The following is a 25,568-nucleotide window of genomic DNA, read 5'->3' as shown; positions in this document are numbered from 1 at the left end:
TGACCGGCAAGCAACTAACAGAGCAGCAAGGTTATATAGCGACTCCCACATCTTGATGGGAACAGGTGAACAGAGAAGATGAAGACACCAGTTCAATTCCACCAGTAGCCACCGGGGGAGCCCAGAATCCAAATTCACAACACTCCTGCTTAGTAACCGGGTTCCAGTAACGTCAGCTGGTCCTCGGTAGTTCCATTGGCTCTTGGACCTTCGGCTACCCATCTGGGTTCCAGCACCGTCAGCTGGTTCTCGGCACTGTCTTTTGCTCTTGTACCTTCTGCTCCCCATCCTGGTTCCAGTACCGTCAGCTGGTTCTGGGCAGAGCCTTTGGCTTAGGTGCCTCCCTCTGGGTATCCGAGTTCCACCAACGTCAGGTGGTCCTTGGTAGTGCTTTCAGGCACGGGTACCTCCTGCTTAGTAACCGGGTTCCAGTAACGTCAGCTGGTCCTCGGTAGTTCCATTGGCTCTTGGACCTTCGGCTACCCATCCGGGTTCCAGCACCGTCAGCTGGTTCTCGGCACTGTCTTTTGCTCTTGTACCTTCTGCTCCCCATCCTGGTTCCAGTACCGTCAGCTGGTTCCGGGCAGAGCCTTTGGCTTAGGTGCCTCCCTCTGGGTATCCGAGTTCCACCAACGTCAGGTGGTCCTTGGTAGTGCTTTCAGGCACGGGTACCTCCTGCTTAGTAACCGGGTTCCAGTAACGTCAGCTGGTCCTCGGTAGTTCCATTGGCTCTTGGACCTTCGTGTAGCCATCCGAGTTCCAGTTCCATCAGCTGGTTCTCGGCATTTTCTCAGCCTTCTTGTACCTTCTGCTACATTTCCAAGTTCAAGAGACTAAACACGATGACCCGGAAGAACACCCCTAAGATGACGACGACACCAGAGACGACAACCACCGTGATGACGACGACCCTGGAGACGATGACCCTGAAGACCACCGTGATGACGACGACCCCGGAGACGACGACCCTGAAGACCACCCCGATGACGACGACCCGGGAGACGACGACCCTGGAGACGACGACCCTGGAGACGACGACGACCTGGAAGACCGAGAAGCAGAAGAACAAGAGGCTGCAGAACAAAGAGCAGAAGAACATTAAGCATAACACTAAATATCAGAGCAAAAAATATTATCTAAATTATAAGCAGAAGAAGACTAAGCAGTGTATGGGGGTGAGTCCGTTCCTCCTCGTGGTGCCCCTGGATAAAGCCTGATGCTGCAGGCCAAACTGAACGCGGACAAATGTAACTGTTTTGTGACAGGCAGAACGGAAGGTGTAATCTTCAAACTTTTATAGATAACAACTACAGGAATGCCTGTCACAAATAAGAATATGATGAAGAAGTAGAATATGATGAAGATAATAGTAAAATAAAAAGAATATGAACAATGTAACCCAAAAAATAATAGGTAGAAGATGAAGAAGAAGATGAATAAGGTGAAGAAGTTGATGTCAAAGAAGCTGATGATGAGGATAATGAAGAAGAAAGCGTGGGAGAAGAAAAAAAGGTGAAGGGCGTTGAAGTAGTGAAACATCAATATGTGGCATAAAAAAAAAAAAAAAATTAACATAGTCAAATTCTTTCTAACGCCGAACGTCATCCAAAAAAAAAAAAAACCTGCTATTCTATTACATTGGGCTAAACCTCTGTGCCTTTAATGTCTCCGCCACGTTCCCCAATACATCCTACATTATTCTTAGTTGTTTTCCTTCATGTAGAATGAACCTACAAGTGTATAAAGGGTTTATTTTAATTCCGATATTTTCGTCCCATTGACTTGCATTGGGATCGGGTATCGGTATCGGATTGGATCCGATATTTTGACGGTATCGGCCGATACTTTCCGATACCGATACTTTCCGATATCGGAAAGTATCGCTCAACACTAGTTTTGAGGCCTCCTTACTGCGCTGTCTTATGAGGTCCTTGCTGCCTATGCTCAGTCCTCGGTTCCTTATTGTTCTGAAGTACTTGCCCGTATGGCAGGCAGCTTGAGCCAATTGCAGGTGTTGCTCCTTTATGGTGGCTCCAGGCTCTGGTCTGCTGCTGTGCTTTCGGGTGTCTGCTGGGCCAGGAGACCTGCAATCCCCTGCCCTCCGGATTTAGCTGCTGGGACTATTGTACCCGTCAGCCACAGACTCCGGCATCCAGCTTCTAGCACTGTACTCTGGGGTGAGCTTGGCCACAGTTCCACTCCCCAAGCTCTTCTTCACTTCTCCTCACTCCTCTCTTCACACCGACTCAGACTAGCTAACCCTGCCTCTAGGCCAGAACTTATAGGGAAGCTCCACTGAAACTGGGTTTAGAGCTCCCCATCTGGTCTGGAGTCAAGAAAAGTGTTGGATGTAAGTGTTATCTAGTCAGGGAAACCCTCCTTGCTTCCAGACATGTTATCATCCCCCTATGAGGGAGGCAATGCCACTGTGGCAACCGGACTCCTGGGGTGCCACACAAGCACTTTTAGTATTTGTGGTTTTGGTAAGTTTTGTTTCACAAATCACAGATGCTGGGTAATGCTGCTCAGTGTCTCTGCTGGGTGACAGGCTGTATGGTCGCATCATTCAACCATGCAGCCTGCCATATAGATCTAGCAGAGCTAGACCCATCATGGGACAAATGGCTTGGCAGCATCCCTGCGGAAAGGTGAGGAATGTTGTTGTTTTTTATTTTTAACTCTTTTGCAGGTGACAAGGGTGTCGGTGGAATGGGCAAGGTCCTAAGTATGGTTTAATTAAGATTTATTATAGGAGCCTGTGTCATTCTTTCAATTAAAGGACTTTATTCTGAGTGTCTGTGTTTTCATACAATGTGACTATGCGGTTAGTAATGGGGGCATCTTATTCACGCCTCTCCATTACTAACCTTGGGGCTTGATGTCACCTGACAATACAAAGGTGACATCAACCCCGCCAACTATCACCCCACTTGCCACTGCTACAGGGCAAGTGGGAAGAGCGAGGCTAAGTGCCAGAATTGGTGCATCTTACATCTTTTCTGGGGCAGCTGAGAGCTGAAGTTTTTAGCCTGGGGGGCAGTATCCATGGCCCCTTCCTAGGCTATTAATATCAACCTGCAGCTGTCTGCATAGCCTTTGCTGGTTATTATTTATAGGGGGACCTAGGTCATTTTTTTAGGGGCTCTCATTTTAATAGCCAGTAAAGGCTAAGTATACAGTTGTGAGCTGATATTAATAGCCTGGGAAGCTCCATAGGTATTAGTCCCTTCCCAGGCTATAAACATTGGCCAAGAGCCATTGGCTTTGCCTGCTGGTTACGAAAATTACGCAAGAGCCCACGCATAGAAAAATGATCTTTTATTAACTAAATACATGCACAGTAAGCTGCACACACTATACTAATTGTATTTGTCACAGACATCTGTATAGCTACTTATTCTATTTGCATTTACTGTATGTAATCAATCTCTTCTATCCTGTCAGCTCCTGTTGTGAATTTACAATCTACAATCTAGAAAAAATAGAAAAACAGCACAGTTAGGATAGGGTGCAAAGCCTCACAGGTACATACCAGTCCTTATGAATAAAAGCCAAAAGAGATTGAGGCAGCACACTATATTTAAAGTTGAAAAAAGTGCTTTTTAATGACCCATATAGCGACGTTTTGATCCTATGTGTGGATCTTTCTCTGCTTGAGAAAGATCTACACTTAGGATTGAAACGTCGCCGTATGGGCCATTAAAAAGCACTTTTTCAACTTTAGATATGGTGTGCTGCTTCAATCTCTTTTGACTTTTATCTATCTATCTATCTATCTCATACATATGCATATACCGTATATACTCAAATATAAGCCGACCCGGGCATAAGCCGAGACCTCTAATTTTGCAAAAAAAAACTGGGAAAACTTAATGACTCGAGTATAAGCCTAGGGTGGGAAATGCAGCAGCTACTGGTAAATTTCAAAAATAAAAATAGATACCAATAAAAGTAAAATTAATTGATACATCAGTAGGTTAAATGTTTTTGAATATCCATATTGAATCAGGAGCCCCATAAGATGCTCCATACAAAATACGCCCCATAAAGTTCATAATGGGCCCCATTAAATGCTCCATACAAAAAATTTGCCCCATATAATGCCTCACAAAGGTTAATAATGGCCCCATAAGATGCTCCATAGAATAATATGCCCCATATAATGCTCCATAAAAGTTGACGGCCCCATAAGATTCTCCATAGAATAATATGCCTCATATGCTGCTCCATAAAGGTTGATGGCCCCATAAGATGCTCCATAGAATATTATGCCCCATATGCTGATCCATAAAGGTTGATATCCCCATACGGTGCTCCATAGAATAATATGCTGCTCCATAAAGATTGATGGCCCCATAAGATGCTCCATAGAATAATATGCCCCATAGGCTGCTGCTGCAATTAAAAAAAAAATGAAATACTCACCTCTTGTTGCTGGGCGCCAGGTGCCGGTGTCCTGAGCAGGCGGGGACACCAGCACACTATGGGGGCCAGGTGAGGGAGTCGCCACTGGCTTAGGCCCCTGGCACTTGCGATATTCACCTGTCCCCATTCCACCGCCGAGCGGCGCTGTGTCTTCGGGGTCTCTGCAGTGACTGTTCAGGCAGAGGGCACGCATTTATACACGTTATCGTGCCCTGTGACCTGAACATCAGAGCCAGAGGACGCAGAAGACACAGCCCGGCAGTGGAATAGGGACAAGTGAATATCGCATAGCTCACCCTCCCTCGTCATACTCACCCCCTCCGGGCATGGTCTCTGCACATCCCTGCTTCTCCGATGGTCTCCGGCGCCGACAACTTGTTCCTGTGTTCAGCGGTCACATGGTACAGCTCATTAAAGTAATGAATATGTGCTCCACACCTATGGGAGTGGAGTTGCGTGCATGTTCATTACTTTAAAGAGCGGTACCATGTGACTGCTGAACAGAGGAAGAGCTGCCGGCGCCAGAGACCATCTGATAAGCAGGGAAGTGCAGAGACCGCGCTGGGAGGAGGTGAGTATGACGTGACAGCTGCCACAGCGATGATAATGTATGTATGTATAATGTATGTAAAGCTCTATGGAATATGATGGCGTTTTATAAGCAAGCAGCTTATGGAAGATTTTCACAGTTAATGTATGTTCAAGTTAATGTGTCTGCAGGTTAGCACCGCCATCTGTGGACTAAAGATTGTAGGTCAAGAGAAAGAGGAAAGAATTGCATCAACTGCTAAATGAAGCACATGGTTCCTGTGGGAAGAGAATGGAGGAGACACCAGGTCAGGTGATAGCTGTTGTGCAGTTAGCAATTATGAAAGACCTGGGAGGGCAGTGAAGGGGAGGAGCCAGCACCTGAACCTGTAGCAGGATGGACATATGGTGCAACACGGTTGACTTATAGCTGATGTGAAGAGTGACCAGAGTATGTGGTTAACAGCAGCACTCATAAGAGTTATTTCGAGATATACACTTTTATTCTTCTGCTATCCAAGAAGTATCGTTTCTCCTTGCAGAGATTGACATGCTAAGCATGCCAAGATGAGAAGACTTAAAGCCGCAATGCTCCTCTGGGAAATATGCTAATTATGCAAACTGTCTCTTCAGAGAGGAAGAGAACTAGAACTCTAGTGCAACCTATTGGAAAGTAGCAATCCTACAAGTCAATGTCGACCCTTTAACGAGCCTTGTCACATGACTTAGGATAATAGCCAAACCAGAATCTCAATTTGCAGACACTGTGCTTCGGGGTACTGCCCTTCATCAGTGCAAAGTGGAGATCTGGTTTGGCTGTGTGAGAGGAGTTTGTCCGATATCCAAGAAGTATAATTTCTTCTTGCGGAGATTGACATGCCAAGCATGCCGAGATGAAGAGACTTAAAGCCGCAATGCTTCTGCAAAAGTTCACCACAGTGGTAAGTAACAATACAGTGAAGAAAACACAAAGTTTTTCTTAAACGATTTCTTTAACGTTTTGACCCGAGCCAGGGTCTTTCTCAAATTTGCAAGTATAAGCAGAGGAAGAAATGGAATGGTACCTTGCAGATTGCACAAGTCTTCAAATAGGAAGACAAACACATTAGGTGTATTGGTGGTAGTGGGTAACCTGGTGGCATCAATGGAGCCTGTGTCATCAGGTAATTCCTGCGATATGAGGAGAGTCCAATCTGAAGAGTGACCAGACACAAGTGAAGAATCGAGTGACAAGATCCGAGTGGAGAACTGAGTGACCAGACCAGAACCAGAACTGAGAGGAGAACTGAGCGACTAAGAACAGAGTGAAGAATCGAGTGACCAGACTGGAACCTTAACCGAGAGAAGAACTGAGTGACCGAGACCAGAGCCAAGTGAAGAGGGCCAGAATCGAGAGAGTGGGACCGTAGCCAAGCGAAGCGAGCCGATAGTTTTAGAGGGATATTCATGAGATCCGCAATGGGAGGTGCAGAAGTATGGTACACAGTGGATCGAGGCCGCAATTCAGGGGACGGAGGTGGCCAGAGCAACGTGTGCAAGAGGCGACTCATTAAGAAGAGACATGACGCCTGATGGTGTAGTAGCATAAACTCCTGTGAGGGCCTGGATAGCATGTGTCATTACCACAGAAAGACAGGGTAACGACGGTGATGAGTAAAAGTCTGACTGTGATGTACCAAATAACTGAGTAATATAATAGAGATGGTTGTATTTATTGAAAATGTTTAGTGCCTTGAGTGATGGAGTCTAATTGATATAGTGCCTTGTGTGATAGAGTCTAATTGATATAACTAATAATGCTGCTTCTATCAGAAGACATGACTTACATATAAATTGCAAAATATTTCATTGCTCACTAATAATCTGCTAACAGGAGATGTGATAAATCAGGGTGGAGCTTATGAGCATAAGAAAAATCCCTGTAGCTTCCCCGGAATTAAACTCCGTACCCTGGTACGAACAGAGTCCTGACTTTACCAGATGGTCAGACAGTGATCACTATGCATGCCTGGGCCCAGACATCTTTGGAAGGAGTAGATGTGCAGGTTGAACCCCAGGGGACAGAAGAGGAGATGCCTGCTGGTAGCCTGCACTCTGACGACAGTGTGCCAAGGAAATGTGCTGGTGAGATGTTTTAACTTCAGCTGAACAAGCCTAAAAGGAAGTGGCACGAATCTACGTGATGCGGAAACATTTCGCGAGACCGGATCCTGTGAACTTGACTATCACAACTCTGTTATCGGGTGTCCTGGGACCAGGGGCTCCTTCCCTGTCCCTAAAGCTAGGAGCATCCTAGCTCACCCTGTTCCCCAGATTACTTGTGATGGTGAAGATGACGGGCCACGTACCTTGCCTTAGCTCCTGAATCTGCCCTCAGTCTGTACCCTTCCCCCACCCAGGGAAGAGGGGAGTAGTAGTGTACCGTAATGCACCAACCAGACTAACAAGGTAATACAAACAGGGATACAGGAAAATACAAATCATACAAATATACAAACAAAGGTAAACACCAGGGAGTGGAGGATGGTGTAAAACCAAAGTAGGAGAAGAAGGGGAATTAGCACACTGCCAAATCCTAGAAAGTCTTAGATAAATCCACCAGACTCCTTCTCAAACAACCACAAACCACCATCTCCTAACCATGCAGCATAAGCAAGCTCTGGCAATGAGTGCTAGCCATCTCCCAAATTTTATAGGAGATTGGAGTGGCTAACAGTGAAAAGCTGAGAGCCTTAATTGAGGAAAGCTTCCAAGAGCTCTCAACTGAGCAAATTAACCCCTAAACTGCTAAAAGAAATTTGAACCATTTAATATGAAGGTGAAGTGCTTCTAAACAGTACAGGAGTATTGGAAATCAGAAGCTGCGGTCTTCTGGCTTCTCTCTGTCGTGGTAAACCTGTGACACTGACCCTTGTGGATGGGGTCCATGGACATTATTGGTATCCGTAGGCTGGCAGAAGAGAGGGTACGAGGCAAAAGACGGTTTTCATCATTACAATTTGACTGTTCGAGTTTAATCAGATGCCATTAGGGCTGACTAATGCCCATGGATGTTTCAGTGATTGATGGAAAGGTGCCTTGTGATGGAAAGGTGAGACTTGAACTTTAAGACAACACTGATATATCTGGGCGACATAATAATATATTTCACCATATTTTAGGAGCATCTTGCTATACTTGGGCAGGTGCTAGAGCAACTTCAGAAACATAGACTGAAGATAAAGCATCAAAAGTGCCACCTATTCCAGAAGGAAATAAAATACTTAGGGCCTAAGGTCTTCAGATGACAGAGAAAGTGGCTGCCGTGCAGAAGTGGCCTACACCTGCAACATTGAGGGAGTTAAGAGCATTTCTGGGTCTGTAAGGGTATTATAGAAGATTCATCAAGGATTTCACAAATACTGCGGCACCACTGCTTGAACTGCTAAGGAGGCCAGCAGGAAGTCCCAAGAGTCAGCCTCTCCAGTGGAGGATGAGGCAAAAAAAAGCCTTCCAGGTAGTAAGGCTCGCATTCACAAATACTCCTATCTTGGTGTGCGCAATTGTGTTAGACACAGACGGGAATCTCTACAGTCTGAAAGCTGTGCTGGCCCAGGTACAGGAACGGCAAGAACGAATGATTTCTTATGCCTGTCAATCCCTACACGATACAGAGAGAAATCAGAAAAATTACAGCTCATTCAAACTGGAATTGTTAGCCCTGGTATGGGCCATGACTGAGAAGTTTGTGAAGTATCTGCAAGGTTCTGAAGTTAATGTGCGGACTGACAACAAACTGCTTGTCCCTTTAGAAAATGCAAAAGTAGGAGCTTTGGAACAACGGTGGGTCGTGAGAATGTTCAAGTACTGGTATAATATAGCCTATCAGATGAAGGCTGAAAATACCCATGCAGACACTTTATCCAGAGTGATCCATGAGTGACTGATCCAGGATATTGGGTATGACCTGGAAAGAAATGAGACCCCAGATTTCAAATGCTTTGCCATAGCTATTGTGGCCTCCAATGGGAGCAGATCTGTATGGAGGGAGAATGGCCTGTTATATAGGAGGATACAGTTACTCAGAGAGTTTGGGACTATGTGGCAAGTAGTGATTCCTGGAAAAATTGTGCCAATTGTGGTGAATGAAGCCCATGAGTGTGACGCGTACTTTGGAACAGAAAGAACCTTCCAATGGTTGCAAGAGATCATGTATTGGCCTCAACAACATCAAGTGGTGGAAGAAGTTTGTTGGAAGTGCCATCAGTATGAATTGGCTAAGCCTCCAGAACAGAGGTCACACACCCAGGTGATAAGGACATCTGAGCCGCTAGAGGTGATGATGGTGGACTATCTCATGATCGGCCTGTCTCATAATGGTTGTCAATATTGCCTGGTAATGACGATTTGTTTCACAAAGTTTGCAGTCGTGACTCCTATCAGTGATCAGATGGGAGAGTCAGCGGCCCAAGGCATCTGTCATGACTTCATTTCCAGGTGCCCGAAGAGGATTCATTCTTACAATTGAGTGTGTTTCCAAGGGAGAGTCATGTACAAACTTCACTGACTCTATGGCATTGAGAAGTCCAGGACAATTCCCTATCATCCTCAGGAAAATGTGGCCAGTGAATGTTTCAACAGAACGTTATTACAGATGCTAAGGACATTGGATAATAATCGGAAGATGAAGTGGCCTGCATTTGTTTCAAAGTTGGTGTGGGCATACACAGTGGCATAACTAGAGTCTGATGGGCCCTGGTGTAGGTTTTGGACCACCCCCTCCCTCCCTGATATATAGATATATCTGCCATCCTAGTATACAGTATATGTCTCTCATTATGGTATATATGTATGCCCCCAACCCTGGTATATGTCCCTTATCTTGGGCTCCATCCTGGTACAGTGTATATATATATATGTATATACCCCCCATTCTGCCGCTGGTCCTTAATGTATAGAAAAAAAGTTAACCATTGTACTCACCAGGGGTGAACATAGAAGTCATGGGGCCCCATAGCAGAAGCATGATGCATTTCCCATAGTCCTCCATATAGAATAATGTGGAGCGCCCCCACGTAAGGGCAATGGGGTACTCGGTACCGAGTCCCTCTGTCTCGGTTCTGGGGATGTCACGGTGGCCCGACCCGGTCCGTGGCCGTCCTGAGGGGTGTCCAATTAAAGGTGAAGTTTGTCTGGTGTTCGTGATGCCACCTGTGGTATTCAGTCAGGGTGACCGACGCTGCTAGGGGCCCGCTGGGGTGATGGAATGGCAGCTAGATGGTATACCTTCCCACATCTGTCCCCCAGATGGTATGGATAGGAGAACCCGTATGACGGGGTAGGCCTGAAGCATATTTATAGGGACCCTGGAGACGCCCCTCTCCCACAATTTGCCTCCATGTCTTCTTAGGTATTAAGGTCGGGCAGCCAACTTGGAATTGACTGTCCTGCCAGTCTCTGAAGTAATGCGTAGAGTCAATTACTCCCTCGGTGTTCCGGCCACCGGCTACGCGCCTCAGAAAGAGGCTGCCGATCTCGGGGCAGAACACCTCCCGGTGTTATCTCCTTGTGCTGTGACTTCGTTTCTCACTCTCCACAATACACTTCGCTTCATGTCCTATCTTAGGATGCTGTCGCATGGGGTGCAGGTGCAGCTCCGTAGCATTCTATCTCTTGCTAGGCCTCTGTCAGGATCCCACCCCTGACAGGGACCCTCTGTCTGCAGCTCAGATGTTCCTCCTTCTCCCCCTGTCTGCCTGACAGGTCCTCTCTGGGTCAAACCCAGGCAGCTTCTCACTGACTTCCTATCCAACCCACCAGTTTTACCCGTGTGTGAGGAGTGCCCTAATAGATAGAAGCAAGGCTCCCCCTGGTGGACTGGAGTGTGAAGTGTAGTGTGTGACTTGTGATACCTGGCAAGGCGAACTCCTTTAGTACCATCAGACGTAATATCACTCCCCCTGGTGGAAGAGCAACATTACTGCATCGACCAGGACTCTGGGGGCTGCAAATGCACTCCCCAAAGTCCTCCACACAGTATAACACTCCCCTCATAGTCCACCATATAGTATAATGCACCTCTCATAATCCTCCATACTGTATAATGCGCACCCCAAAGTCCACCATGCAGTATAATGCACAGGCCATAGTCATTTATGTAGTACTAGATGGTGGCCCGATTCTAACGCATCGGGTATTCTAGAATATGCATGTCCATGTAGTATATTGCCCAGCCACGTAGTATGTTGCCCAGTGACGTAGTTTATTGCCCAGTGACGTAGTATATTGCCCAGTTACGTAGTATATTGCCCAGTTATGTAGTATATTTCCCAGTGATGTAGTATATTGCCCAGTTACGTAGTATATTGCCCAGTGACGTAGTATATTGTTCAGCCACGTAGTATATTGCCCAGGTACGTAGTATATTGCCCAGTGACGTAGAATATTGCCCAGTTACGTAGTATAGAGCACAGAGCCACATAGTATATTGCCCAGTTACGCAGAATATTGGCCAGTCACGTAGTATATTGCACAGCCACGTAGTATATTGCCCAGTTACGTAGCATATTGCCCAGCCACATAGTATATTGCCCAGTGACGTAGTATATTGCCCAGTGACGTAGTATATTGCCCAGTGACGTAGTATATTGCCCAGTTACGTAGTATACAGCACAGAGCCACGTAGTATATTGCACAGCGACGTAGTATACAGCACAGAGCCACGTAGTATATTGCACAGCCACGTAGTATATTGGCCAGTCACGTAGTATATTGCCCAGCTACGTAGTATATTACCCAGCCACGTATGTCACAGGTTAAAAAATAAACATATACTCACCTTCCGAGGGTACCCTTGTAGTTCTATCGCCTGTGTGCGGTGCAGGCGGCAGCTTCCGGTCCCAGGGTGTGATGACGTCGTGGTCACATGACTGTGACGTCATGGCAGGTCCTTCTCGCGCAGGCGCGCAGGGCCTGCGATGATGTCGCGGTCACATGACCGTGACATCATGGCAGGTCCTTCTCACATACCATCCTTGGCACCGGAACCTGCCGCTTGCATGGAGCGGTCACCGGAGCGTCGCGAGGAGCGGGAAAGGCGACGGAAGGTGAGTATATAATGATTTTTTATTTTTTTAATTATTTTTAACATTAGATGTTTTTACTATTAATGCTGCATAGGCAGCATCAATAGTAAAAACTTGGTCACACAGGGTTAATAGCGGCGGTAACGGAGTGAGTTACCCGCGGCATAACGCGGTCCGTTACCGCTGGCATTAACCCTGTGTGAGCGGTGACTGCGGGGATTATGGAGCGGGCGCCGGGCACTGACTGCAGGGGAGTAGGGAGCGACTAATCGGACTGTGGCCGTCGCTGATTGGTCGCGGCAGCCATGACAGGCAGCTGGCGAGACCAATCAGCAACTTGGATTCCATGACCGACAGAGGCCGCGACCAATGAATATGACAGAAAGACAGACAGACAGAAAGACGGAAGTACCCCTTAGACAATTATATAGTAGATAATGCACAGCCCATAGTCTTACATGTAGTATAATGCACAGCCCAAACTCCACCATACAGTATAATGCACAGTCCATACTCATTTATGTAGTATAATGCACAGCCCATAGTCTTACATGTAGTATAATGCACAGCCCATCCTGGTACATAGTCCCCATCCTGATACATGTCCCCCACCCGCCTACATGTCCCCCATCCTGGTACATGTCGCACCATCTAAGTATTTGTCCCTTATCCTGGTATAGTTCCCTCATCCTGGTATATATCCCCATCTGTTATGACAGAAATGAACCAGGTTTAGCACAGAGAGGCCCGCTTACTGATAGCAGAATAAAGAAAGGTAACTTATATGGTCAACAAAAACCCTATCAAAATCCACACTGGAAATTCAAGAACCCCCGAACCGTCTAACGGTCCGGGGGGAGAACACCAGCCCCCCTAGAGCTTCCAGCAAAGGTCAGGATATAGATTTGGAACAAGCTGGACAAAAATACAAAACCAAAACAAATAGCAAAAAGCAAAAGGCAGACTTAGCTGATATAACTGAAACCAGGATCAGTAGACAAGAGCACAGCAGACTAGCTCTGATAACTACGTTGCCAGGCATTGAACTGAAGGTCCAGGGAGCTTATATAGCAACACCCCTAACTAACGACCCAGGTGCGGATAAAAGGAATGACAGAAAAACCAGAGTCAAAAAACTAGTAACCACTAGAGGGAGCAAAAAGCAAATTCACAACACCCATCCTGGTATTTGACCCTCATCCTGGGCCATATCCTGGTATATATCCTTGTCCTGGTATATATCCCCATCCTGGTACTTGTCACCATCCTTGTAAATGTCCCCATCCTGGTATATATCCCCATCCTGGTACATATCCCTATCCTAGTATATGTCCCCATCCTGGCATATGGCCCTCATACTGGTATATGGTCCTCATCCTGGTATATGTATATCATATCTTTGTATATGATCCTCATCCTTGTATATGCCCCTCATCCTGGTATATATCCCCATTCTGGTATATGCCCCTCATCCTGTTATATGTCCCCATCCTGATATATGGCACTCATCCTGCTATATGTCCCCATCCTGGTATATGTCCCTATCCTGGAATATGGGCCTCATCTTGGTATATGTCTCCAACCTGGGCCTCGTCTTAGTATATTGCAATCATCCTGATATATGACCCTCATCCTGGTACAGTATATGGCCCTCCTCCTGGACCCCATTCTGGTATATGGATCTCATATGGCCAAAAAAACAATAAGTGATCCTACCCACCTTACCATTGCTCCCACGCCACGCAGTGTCCACTTCAGAAATTGACAGTTGACGTTAGCATGTGACGGGAGCGCATGATGTCACTGCTTTGTGTCCCAGGTCACCTGCACGCCCATATCAGCTTCTGGCCTCTTATTGGCCGGCAGCGCGTATTGTGGCGCACGAACTTGATGGGTCTATACGCTGCAATACACTTCAGCTCAAAGCACGTCCGAGGCACTAGAAGCCTTATTAGAAGACTTCTTGTCTGGACAATCTGAAACTTGTGCCCCCTTATAGAACCTGTCCTGTCTGATCCGCCTCGGTACTATGGGGATCCGAAGCAGTATCATAGGTTCCTGGAGCAATACATGTGGCACTGTGAAGTTTTCAGCCAGCAGTTTTCTTCAGATCGGTCCAAGGTGTAATTCCTAATGTCCTACTTATCAGGAGATGCCCTGGCATGGCTCATTCCCCTATGGGAAAAAGGGACTCCTATCACCTTGGACCTGCTGGCCTTCCTGGTGGCCTTCCAAATGGTCTTCGATGAGCCAAACCCAGAATCTCCAGAAAAACTTCTCTTTCCAGCTTCCAGGAGCAGACCAGATGGCTGACACATGTGAGGAAATTGTCACGTCTGGCCCACCTGTTTGGGAGCCTGTTGAGGTAGCTATCTGTGCAGAATCCGTGAAGGTCGTCCGTGTTTGGCAGCCTAAACAAATGCCGGAACTCAGTCATGAGATGGGATTGCAGTATCGCTGCAGTTGTGCAGACCATCCTGATGGTCTTTGTCCAGTGAAGCTTAAACTCCAAAACCTTGGGCTAGTAGGTGCCTGCCCTTGGCAGGAGTATTCTCTCTGCACAGATGATTATGATTGTATCCATGGCAAGTGGAGGCTTCGGTTCGGCGGGAGAGTTGGTGCTGCAAGCCATAAAGAGTTGGTGTCAAACTCCCATCCAACAGCTACAGAATCCATTGAGGGGGTTGTCAGATGAAGGACGAGCTCTACTCAGAAGCAGTCAAGTCATGTCTGAACAACTTACGCTCTAGATCGGAGAGTTGTACACGGAGATCGCCTTCCATGTGCTGTCTGGTGTTACCATCGGTCACCCAGAGGTGAGAACTCAAGTACCCATTCTAGTCTTGAGACCCCACGTGGTGCTTCATTGGGGTCAGCCGAGTCACAAGAGATGTCTGGTCCCCATACGTCCTGGTCAGCCATCAATGTTGCCATCTTCACCACCAGGTCTGCTAGTTACAGTGCACTGGTGTCAACGAAAAAAAGGAAGTTGAAGCGATGTCCCCACACAATTCCGATGATTGTACCAATGATCTGCCCCCAGGAAACTTTGGATGTATTGTCTTGGAGACCAGGCTGAAGACGGATCCAGAGCAGGTATCTTCAATCTCTAGTTAGGTGTGACGCTAGTCACAACTCACGAACAGGCCGTGAGGCAGAAGAGTCAGACCAAATGAAAAGGTGTAAGTCAGGTCCCAGTCCAGGGTCAATAACAAGCAATAGCGGATCAAAAGCCAAAAGACTAGACAAAGGGGTAGTCAGAACAAGGTTCAAAGGGTCAGGCAGCAGAAGATCAGAGCTCAGAGCAACAGAATCAGGCTAACATTCACCAAGAAGCACAAACTACATCTGGCAGAAATCAGGGGCAGACAGCTCAGTTAAGTAGCTTTGCGATTACCAGGACACTGAACACCTGCAGAAAGTCCCGCACGCCCCAGTCACAGATTGAACAGCAGAGCTGTCAATCAAGGTACCAACAGCCCAGCAAGCCCATTACAGTATTGGATAACCAAGCTGTCAATCAAGACACAAACAGCTCAGCAAGACAGTTTGCATAGAACAGCATAGCAATCATTCACTGAGCGGAGAAATCGTGACAGTAGGTCTGGTGAAGACAATGTCAAGGCAGCGGCATCTTACAAATCTCTGCAACCCACCAACCAGGTGGAGGAACTCCAGACGGTCCTTGAATCCTCTGTATGGTAGCTGTTCTCAATGTACCATTAGAGACTTTCCAATGACCAGTTCCTGGTACTATGCCCGCATTGTCCTATGCTGAGAATGGTTGGGTGAAGTGTTATGATCCGGTGACCTTGGAGCCGCATGAGAGACTTTCTCAGGAGTAGGTGGTACCTGTGCTGACCACAACCCCTAAACTAACACCGCAACTAGAAGTAGCCGTGGGATGTACTTAACACGTCCTAGACACCTCGACACAGCCGGAGGACTAAATACCCCTATAGATGGAAATGGGAATTCTATCTTGCCTCACAGCAGAACCCCAAAGGATAGGCAGCCCCCCACAAATATTGACTGTGAGTATAAGAGGAAAAACACACGCAGGCAGAAAAACAGGATTTAGCAAAAGAGGCACTTCTAGCTAAATAGAAAAGGATAGGACAGAATTCTAAGCGGTCAGTATTAAAATCCTAAAAATATCCACAGCAGATAATACAAATATTCTACATCTAACTAAAGACATATAAAGTATATCTGCATCTCCTGAGAATCCAGCATGACTGAAAAATCCAAACAAAGTCTAAGCTGGACAAAAACACAATAAATTGCACTGAATTGCAAAGAACACTGCATGTGTGCACAGAGACAAAAAAACAGACACTTATCTTAGCTGAATTGGCAGCAGGGCATGAGGAGCCAGAGAGAGATGCAATCCCTCCAAGTACAATGGACAACTGGCATGGACTCATGGATCCTGCACACCTAAATACCTAATAGAGCTGCAATCAGCAGAAAAACCTGCCCGGATTACAACCCCAAGACAACTGCACTACCACCAACAACCACCAGAGGGAGCCCAAGAGCAGAATTCACAACAGTACCCACCCCCTTGAAGAGGGGTCACCGAACCCTCACCAGAGCCCCCAGGCCGATCAGGACGAGCCAGATGAAAGGCACGGACCAAATCAGCAGCATGGACATCAGAGGCAAAAACCCAAGAATTATCCTCCTGGCCATAACCCTTCCATTTGACAAGGTACTGAAGCCTCCGCCTCGAAAAGCGAGAATCCAAAATCTTCTCAACCACATACTCCAACTCCCCATCAACCAACACAGGAGCAGGAGGATCAACCGAGGGAACAACGGGCACCACACATCCCCGCAACAAAGATCTATGGAAAACATTATGGATGGCAAAAGAGGCCGGAAGGGCCAAACGAAAAGACACCGGATTGATAATCTCAGAAATCCTATAAGGACCAATAAACCGAGGCTTAAACTTAGGGGAAGAAACCTTCATAGGAACATGACGGGAAGACAACCAGACCAAATCCCCAACCCGAAGCCGGGAACCAACACACCGACGACGGTTAGCAAAACGCTGAGCCTCTTCCTGAGACAACACCAAATTGTCCACCACATGAGCCCAAATCTGCTGCAACCTGTCAACCACAGAATCCACACCAGGACAATCAGAAGGTACAACTTGCCCCGAAAAAAAACGAGGATGAAAACCAAAATTACAAAAGAAGGGCGAAACCAAGGTAGCCGAACTAGCCCGATTATTAAGGGCAAACTCGGCCAATGGCAAGAAAGCCACCCAATCATCCTGATCAGCAGACACAAAGCATCTCAAATAAGTTTCCAAAGTCTGATTAGTTCGCTCGGTCTGGCCATTTGTCTGAGGATGAAATGCGGAAGAAAAAGACAAATCAATGCCCAGCCTAGCACAAAAGGCCCGCCAAATCCTAGAAACAAACTGGGAACCTCTGTCGGACACAATATTCTCCGGAATACCATGCAAACGAACCACATGCTGAAAAAACAACGGAACCAAATCAGAAGAGGAAGGCAATTTAGGCAAAGGCACCAAATTAACCATCTTAGAAAACCGGTCACAAACTAACCAGATAACCGACATCCTCTGGGAAACCGGAAGATCTGAAATAAAATCCATAGAAATATGCGTCCAGGGCCTCTCAGGGACCGGCAAAGGCAAAAGCAACCCACTAGCATGGGAACAACAAGGCTTGGCCCGCGCACAAGTCCCACAGGACTGCACAAAAGAACGCACATCACGCGACAAAGAAGGCCACCAAAAGGACCTACCAACCAAATCTCTGGTACCAAAAATACCAGGATGACCAGCCAACACAGAACAGTGAACCTCAGAAATCACTCTACTAGTCCATCTATCAGGAACAAACAGTTTCCCCACAGAACAGCGGTCAGGTTTGTCAGCCCGAAATTCCTGCAGAACCCGTCGCAAATCAGGGGAAATGGCAGAAAGGACCACCCCTTCCTTCAGAATGCCGACCGGCTCAAATACCTCAGGAGAATCAGGCAAAAAACTCCTAGAAAGGGCTTCAGCCTTAACATTCTTAGAACCTGGAAGATACAAGACCACGAAATCAAAACGGGAGAAAAACAGGGACCATCGAGCCTGTCTAGTATTCAGCCGCTTGGCAGATTCGAGGTAAATCAGATTTTTATGATCGGTCAAGACCACAATACGGTGCTTGGCTCCTTCAAGCCAATGTCGCCATTCCTCAAACGCCCACTTCATAGCCAACAACTCCCGATTGCCGACATCATAATTGCGTTCAGCAGGCGAAAACTTACGGGAAAAGAAGGCACACGGTTTCATCAAGGAACCATCAGAATTCCTCTGAGACAAAACGGCCCCTGCCCCAATCTCAGAAGCGTCAACCTCAACCTGAAATGGAAGAGAAACATCTGGCTGACGCAACACCGGGGCAGAAGTAAATCGGCGTTTAAGCTCCTGAAAGGCAGAGACAGCCACAGGGGACCAATTCGTTACATCAGCGCCTTTCTTTGTCAAATCGGTCAGGGGTTTAACCACACTGGAGAAGTTAGCAATGAAACGGCGATAAAAATTAGCAAAGCCCAAAAATTTCTGAAGGCTCTTCACAGATGTGGGTTGAATCCAATCATGAATGGCCTGAACCTTAACCGGATCCATCTCTATAGATGAGGGAGAAAAAATAAAGCCCAAAAAAGAAACCTTCTGCACTCCAAAGAGACACTTAGACCCCTTCACAAACAAAGTATTATCACGAAGGATCTGAAATACCATCCTGACCTGTTTCACATGAGACTCCCAATCATCGGAAAAAATTAAGATGTCATCCAAATATACAATCATGAATTTATCAAGATAATTCCGGAAGATATCATGCATGAAGGACTGAAAACCAGATGGAGCATTAGAGAGCTCGAATGGCATCACAAGGTATTCAAAATGACCTTCGGGCGTATTAAACGCAGTTTTCCATTCATCACCCTGCTTAATACGAACAAGATTATATGCCCCCCGAAGGTCAATTTTAGTAAACCAACTAGCCCCCTTAATCCTGGCAAACAAATCGGAAAGCAAAGGTAAAGGGTATTGAAACTTGACCATAATCTTATTCAAGAGGCGATAATCAATACAGGGTCTCAAGGAGCCATCCTTCTTAGCAACAAAAAAGAATCCAGCTCCCAACGGTGAAGAAGATGGCCGAATATGCCCTTTCTCCAAAGACTCCTTAACATAACTCCGCATGGCGGTATGTTCCGGCACAGACAGGTTGAAAAGTCGGCCCTTAGGAAACTTACAGCCTGGAATCAAGTCAATAGCACAATCACAGTCCCTATGCGGTGGAAGGGAACTGGACTTGGGCTCATCGAATACATCCTGAAAATCAGACAAAAACTCTGGAACTTCAGAAGAGGAGGAAGAGGAGATTGACATCACAGGAATGTCATTATGAACCCCCTGACAACCCCAACTAGTCACAGACATAGACTTCCAATCCAACACAGGATTATGTATCCGCAACCATGGAAAACCCAGCACAATAGCATCATGCAAATTATGCAACACCAGAAAACGACAATCTTCCTGATGGGCTGGCGCCATGCACATGGTCACCTGTGTCCAAAACTGGGGTTTATTTTTAGCCAAAGGTGTAGCATCAATGCCCCTTAAAGGAATAGGGTTCTGCAAAGACTGCAAGGGGAAACCACAATGCCTGGCAAATTTGAAGTCCATTAAGTTCAAAGCGGCGCCTGAATCCACAAACGCCATGACAGAAAATGACGACAATGAGCAGATCAAGGTCACAGATAACAGAAATTTAGGTTGTACAGTTCCGATGGTAACTGAACTAGCGATTCTCTTTTTACGCTTTGGGCAGACTGAAATGACATGAGAAGCATCGCCACAATAAAAACACAACCTATTCTGACATCTGAATCCTTGTTGTTCCATTCTAGACAGAATCCTATCACACTGCATAGGCTCAGGCATCTGCTCTGAGGACAACGCCACAGCGCGCACAGTTCTGCGCTCCCGCAAGCGCCGATCAATCTGAATGGCCAGAGACATAGAATCACTCAGACCAACAGGCGTGGAAACCCCACCATAACATCTTTAACAGATTCAGAAAGACCCTTTCTGAAAATTGCCGCCAAAGCATCCTCATTCCATTTAGTCAGCACAGACCATTTTCTAAATTTCTGACAATACAATTCTGCCGCTTCTTGACCCTGAGACAGGGCCAACAAGGTCTTCTCCGCTTGATCCACAGAATTTGGTTCATCATATAATAATCCTAGAGCCTGAAAAAAGGCATCTACATTAAGCAAGGCCGGATTCCCAGATTCCAGGGAAAATGTCCAATCCTGAGGGTCACCACGCAGCAGGGAGATGACAATTTTAACCTGCTGAATGGGATCACCAGAGGAACGAGGCTTCAGAGCAAAAAACTGTTTACAATTGTTTTTAAAACTCAAAAAATTCGGACCTGTCCCCAAAAAACAAATCAGGAGTAGGAATCCTAGGTTCTAAAAGCGGAGTCTGAACAAAATAATCAGAAATACCCTGTACCTTAGCAGCAAGCTGGTCTATACGAGAAACTAATCCCTGAACATCCATGTTAGCACAAGACTCCTCAGTCACCCAGAGGAAAAGAGGGAAGAAAAGACAAAGCAGGCTACAGAAAAAAAAATGGCTCTTTCTTCTGAGATGCATTTAACTCATTATTGGCCGGTTGTACTGTTATGATCCGGTGACCTTGGAGCCGCATGAGAGACTTTCTCAGGAGTAGGTGGTACCTGTACTGACCGCAACCCCTAAACTAACACCGCAACTAGAAGTAGCCGTGGGATGTACTTAACACATCCTAGACACCTCGACACAGCCGGAGGACTAAATACCCCTATAGATGGAAATGGGAATTCTATCTTGCCTCAGAGCAGAACCCCGAAGGATAGGCAGCCCCCCACAAATATTGACTGTGAGTATAAGAGGAAAAACACACGCAGGCAGAAAAACAGGATTTAGCAAAAGAGGCACTTCTAGCTAAATAGAAAAGGATAGGACAGAATTCTAAGCGGTCAGTATTAAAATCCTAAAAATATCCACAGCAGATAATACAAATATTCTACATCTAACTAAAGACATAGAAAGTATATCTGCATCTCCTGAGAATCCAGCATGACTGAAAAATCCAAACAAAGTCTAAGCTGGACAAAAACACAATGAATTGCACTGAATTGCAAAGCACACTGCATGTGTGCACAGAGACAAAAAACCAGACACTTATCTTAGCTGAATTGGCAGCAGGGCATGAGGAGCCAGAGAGAGATGCAATCCCTCCAAGTACAATGGACAACTGGCATGGACTCATGGATCCTGCACACCTAAATACCTAATAGAGCTGCAATCAGCAGAAACACCTGCCTGGATTACAACCCCAAGACAACTGCACTACCACCAACAACCACCGGAGGGAGCCCAAGAGCAGAATTCACAACAGTGAAGAGAAGCATCCTAGTCGTGAAGATGGTGAGAGGTGTCACTTTTCTTCTCGTGGACAGAAGAAGTCATGGTCCTGAAGAGAAGTCATGGAAGTCTGTGACGAGGTTTCAGCCTGCAACTTCTCTGCAGAGAGTCCCTGCAGGCTTGAAGAAGGGGCATAAGGGGGGTACTATAATGCTGCTGCCGGTTTCCCCTTCCCCTCTATAATGGGACATCGGCTTACTCACCGCCCCAAACCCACGGCGTTGTCTCCTGGCATGTCTCTCCAGCAACTTCCTGCTTTCTGTGTGTGTGTTGCAGTCCGGCGGTGTGCCTAGTTCACACATCCTCATGCTTCCCCATTCTTAAAGAAGCAGTGAGCATTATGCTAAATTCTCTTAGCCTGTTGCTGAGAGGCATTTAGCATAAGTAGTAAACCTGCAAGATGGCTTCCAGCCAATAGTCTGAACGTTATCGCCTGGACCCGGTGTGGCCAGTCCTGTATCCTCTTCCCCTAGTCCCAGAGCAGCCAGTCCCTGAACCTTGTCTCCTGGTCCTGGATCGGCCAGTGCCTGAACCCTGTCCCCTGGCCCGGAGCGTCCATGCCTGAACATTGTCCCCTGGTCCCGGAGCAGCTAGGACCTAAATCTTGTTTCCTTGTCCCAGAGCGGAAAGTCTGAACTTCGTCCCCTGGTCCCAGAGTGGCCAGTTCCTTAACATTGTCCCCCCGGTACCGGATCGGTCAGTGCCTGAACATCGTTCCCTGGTCCCAGAGTGGCCAGGGCCTGAACTTTGTCCCCTGGTCCCGAAGCGGACAGTCTGAACCTTGTACCCTGGTTCCCGAGCAGCCAGTGCCTGGACCCTTTCTCTGGTCTAGGAGCGACCAGTGCCTGAACATTGTCCCCCCGGTGTGGCCAGTCCTGTATCCACTTCCCCTGGTCCCAGAGCAGCCAGTCAATGAATCTTGTCTCCTGGTCCTGGATCGGCCAATGCCTGAACCATGTCCCCTGGTCCCGAAGCAGCCAGGGCCTGAACCTTGTCCCCTTGTCCCGATGCGGACAGTCTGAACCTCATCCCCAGGTCCCGGAGCGGCCAGTGCCTTAAGACTGTCCCCCGGTACTGGATCGGTCAGTGCCTGAACCTCGTCATCTGGCCCGGAGTGGCCAGTACCTGAACATCATTCCCTGGTCCCAGAGCAGCCAGGGCCTGAACTTTGTCCCCTAGTCCCGGAGCAGACAGTCTGAACCTCATACCCTGGTCCCTGAGCAGCTAGTGCCTGAACCCTTTCCCTGGTCTAGGAGCGACCAGTGCCTGAACATTGTCCCCTGATCCCACAGTGGCTAGACCTGCTCCCAAAGTCACCTGGTCCCAGTGCGGCCAGTGCATTAACACTATTCCCCAGTCCATGAGTGGCCTAACACTGATCCTGAATCCTAGACCGGCGTGTCAGAACTAAACCCTAAAGTAGTGTCAGTGTACCTGAACCCTGGGGTCAGCAGTTGCAGTACCAGGTTCTGCTCAGGAGTGGTACCTGGCAGCTACCTGCTGCACAAGCCTGATTTCACCACTAAAGGCTCCAGTGAACACCAAGGTAGCCGCTTAGTTACGCCCCTTCCTGGGTAGGCCCAGTCCTGTCGCAGGTGCGCCACATCTGGGCATAACAGTCTGCTCAACCCAGCCATGACCGCAACAAGGAGTTACAAATACAACAGAATTAAACACAAAAGTGTCACAGAACTCCCAGGCACATAACAGAAAGGTGACACTATAAGAGGTAGATAAAATAGATACATGTTAAGTTAGAGAGGTATTCTCATATGTTTTGATAATTTCAGCAGCATATGAGATAAATGTCTAGTATCTGTCATCTATCTCAAGACTAGGGCCCTGATGTACCGCTGAAAATGAAGAGGAGTTCGGATAACCATTTGTATGGGAATTCTGACTGCTTTTCCTCTAAAAGCAGCTCACAACAAGGCACTAATCTCAGGATAGATGCTGGTCTTTTTGGTAGGATGAGCATCAAACATACGTTTATGTCAGAACCCATGAACATGCCAAAAATATTCGAGATGTCAATACCCCTTTTAGCAAGTACACAGTAATAGATTATGGTTTCTTTTAGGACTCTTGGAACCTAAAAGGATCCTCTGCCCCACAGTACTAGAAATGATATATAGTTGGGGAAGTCATGTCGCAGAATTTGCATTGGGCCCACGAGACCCTCTTTGGTCTTTCAGAAAGCCTTCACCATGATATGCATGGATTATGGTAGATAGACTGTCCCTATAAGTATTGTATGATAACATTTCACACCTAATATTTATACGACCTATCTCTAATCCTTCTACAGCGTCTAAAATTAATGAAATTATTTCCAAAACGCAACATTTGACCCTTGCTGTGCTGGTGAACTCAGAAGTATTGCTGAGCGCTGGTCTGCTTGCACAGAGTCCAGTCTATATGTATGACTAGTCATTCCCACCGAGCACATGTGCACATTTGGGTGTTCCCCATTGCTTGGGGCTCCTCATTCCTCTGTATGTAGAGATTTAGTAGCAGATCTCTTCTGTAGCCATAACCTGCAGCAGTAATGGGAGTTTATGAGGAAATGACGACTATTGCTTGCAGAGGGAAAGCATTGGAGGCTGCAGTGGATGCTGTGTGCTGATTGTCTGGGCTCAGTGCTCATAGGAAGTGTGTAACCACTGACGTGTTCCTGCCCAGGAAAGCACTCACATCCTCGGAGCAGCCGGACCCACAGCTGGGGAGCACAGCCGCGCACTGTGAGTAGTCTGTCCCTGCCTGCTGCTGCCACACATGGGCACACCATGAGATCAGTCACCGGCTCCGTGTACCGCTGGCTGGGCACACTGACTACATTGCACCAAGGTGGGGGATGGGCAGTGGATCACTTATAGAACAGCTGTAATCCGCTGTGCTTCCTATTTAGCAGCTTTACATTTACAGCATCCTGCTTACTATATGCAATGACATTACCCTGCCACTTGGAAGGGAACACTAGTCTCATTTCCTGTGACAGTCCTGTTGCATTGCAGTGTAAAACCCCTTGAGAGGTGTCCTATCATCCCTGTGCCCCCGAGATGGCTGCGATGCACTGGGATACTACTGCAGCTGGCGCTGTCCTTTCAGCACCACGCCAGATCAGTGCAGGAAGGAAGCAGGACCAGCAGCCAGCACCTCCCTCCACCACCAAGGGCTGCCACTGAGCAGCTGTACAGAGAAGGGCTGCCACTGAGCAGCTGTACAGAGAAGGGCTGCCACTGAGCAGCTGTACAGAGAGGACAACAGAGCCAGGGTCAGATATGCAGTGGTAGAAAATAGGAGGCAAAGGAAGAGTGCTTTCAAAAATCGAAGTCCGTGCAGTGTATTAATTGATAAAAAATAAACTAAGTGACTGAACAAAACAAAAATGTAAATCAAATCACTGTTAAGCCTTCAAAACAGCATCAATTCTTCTAGGTAGACGTGCACACAGTTTTTGAAGGAACTCGGAAGGGAGGTTGTTCCAAACATCTTGGCTTGGAGAAGTAAACACAGATCTGTGCATGTGACTTTGCGCAAATCCTTCTGTCTCTTCAAGTAATCCCAGACATTGTAGATGATGTTGAAATCAAGGAATTGTGGAGGCCGTATCATCACTTACAGGACTCCTTGTTCTTTTTTATGCTGACGATAGTTCTTAATTACATTGTCTGTATGTTTGGGGTCATTGTCCTGCTGCAAAATAAATTTTGAGGCAACTAAACACCTCCATGATGGGTAAGTATTTGCCTGTAACCCTCAGCATGGAGAACACCATTAACAATGACTGAATTCCCAAATCAATTGGTGAAGTACAACCCAAAACTTTCAAAACCCAAACCTGTAAGCACGCAATAGTTTCCGGCGCCCAGTCCTTCAGCGAGCAAACTGCCTTCTGTAACAGCCAAATAGTTCAAGTTTTGATTCCTCAGTCTAGAGTACATCTTGCCAGTTTTCTGGTCCTCATTTCTTATATTTGTCTGCATAGTTGAGTCTCTTGGCCTTGCTCTTATGTAAGGTATGAT

The 25,568-nt window shown here is 47.0% G+C and overlaps 1 protein-coding gene across 3 annotated transcripts in view; it reads left to right on the top strand.

Moving 5' to 3' along the window:
• C3H1orf216 (chromosome 3 C1orf216 homolog) overlaps nucleotides 1-25,568 on the top strand; it is a 172,425-nt gene that overhangs the window by 130,288 nt on the left and 16,569 nt on the right. The window contains exon 1 of one of the 3 annotated variants that reach the window (XM_077299594.1): nucleotides 24,127-24,284. The exons of 1 other annotated variant lie outside the window; for it this stretch is intronic. The gene's annotated coding sequence lies outside the window, so the exon portion shown is untranslated. Of the gene's footprint in view, nucleotides 1-24,126; nucleotides 24,391-25,568 lie in introns of those variants that run through there. One more of the 3 variants, XM_077299595.1, reaches the window with a different exon arrangement.

The sequence above is a fragment of the Ranitomeya variabilis genome, chromosome 3 (assembly GCF_051348905.1).
Source record: "Ranitomeya variabilis isolate aRanVar5 chromosome 3, aRanVar5.hap1, whole genome shotgun sequence".
Taxonomy (NCBI): Eukaryota; Metazoa; Chordata; class Amphibia; order Anura; family Dendrobatidae; genus Ranitomeya; species Ranitomeya variabilis.
The sequence above is the reverse complement of the archived record's forward strand: the minus strand, read 5'-3'. Positions and strand labels throughout refer to the sequence as shown.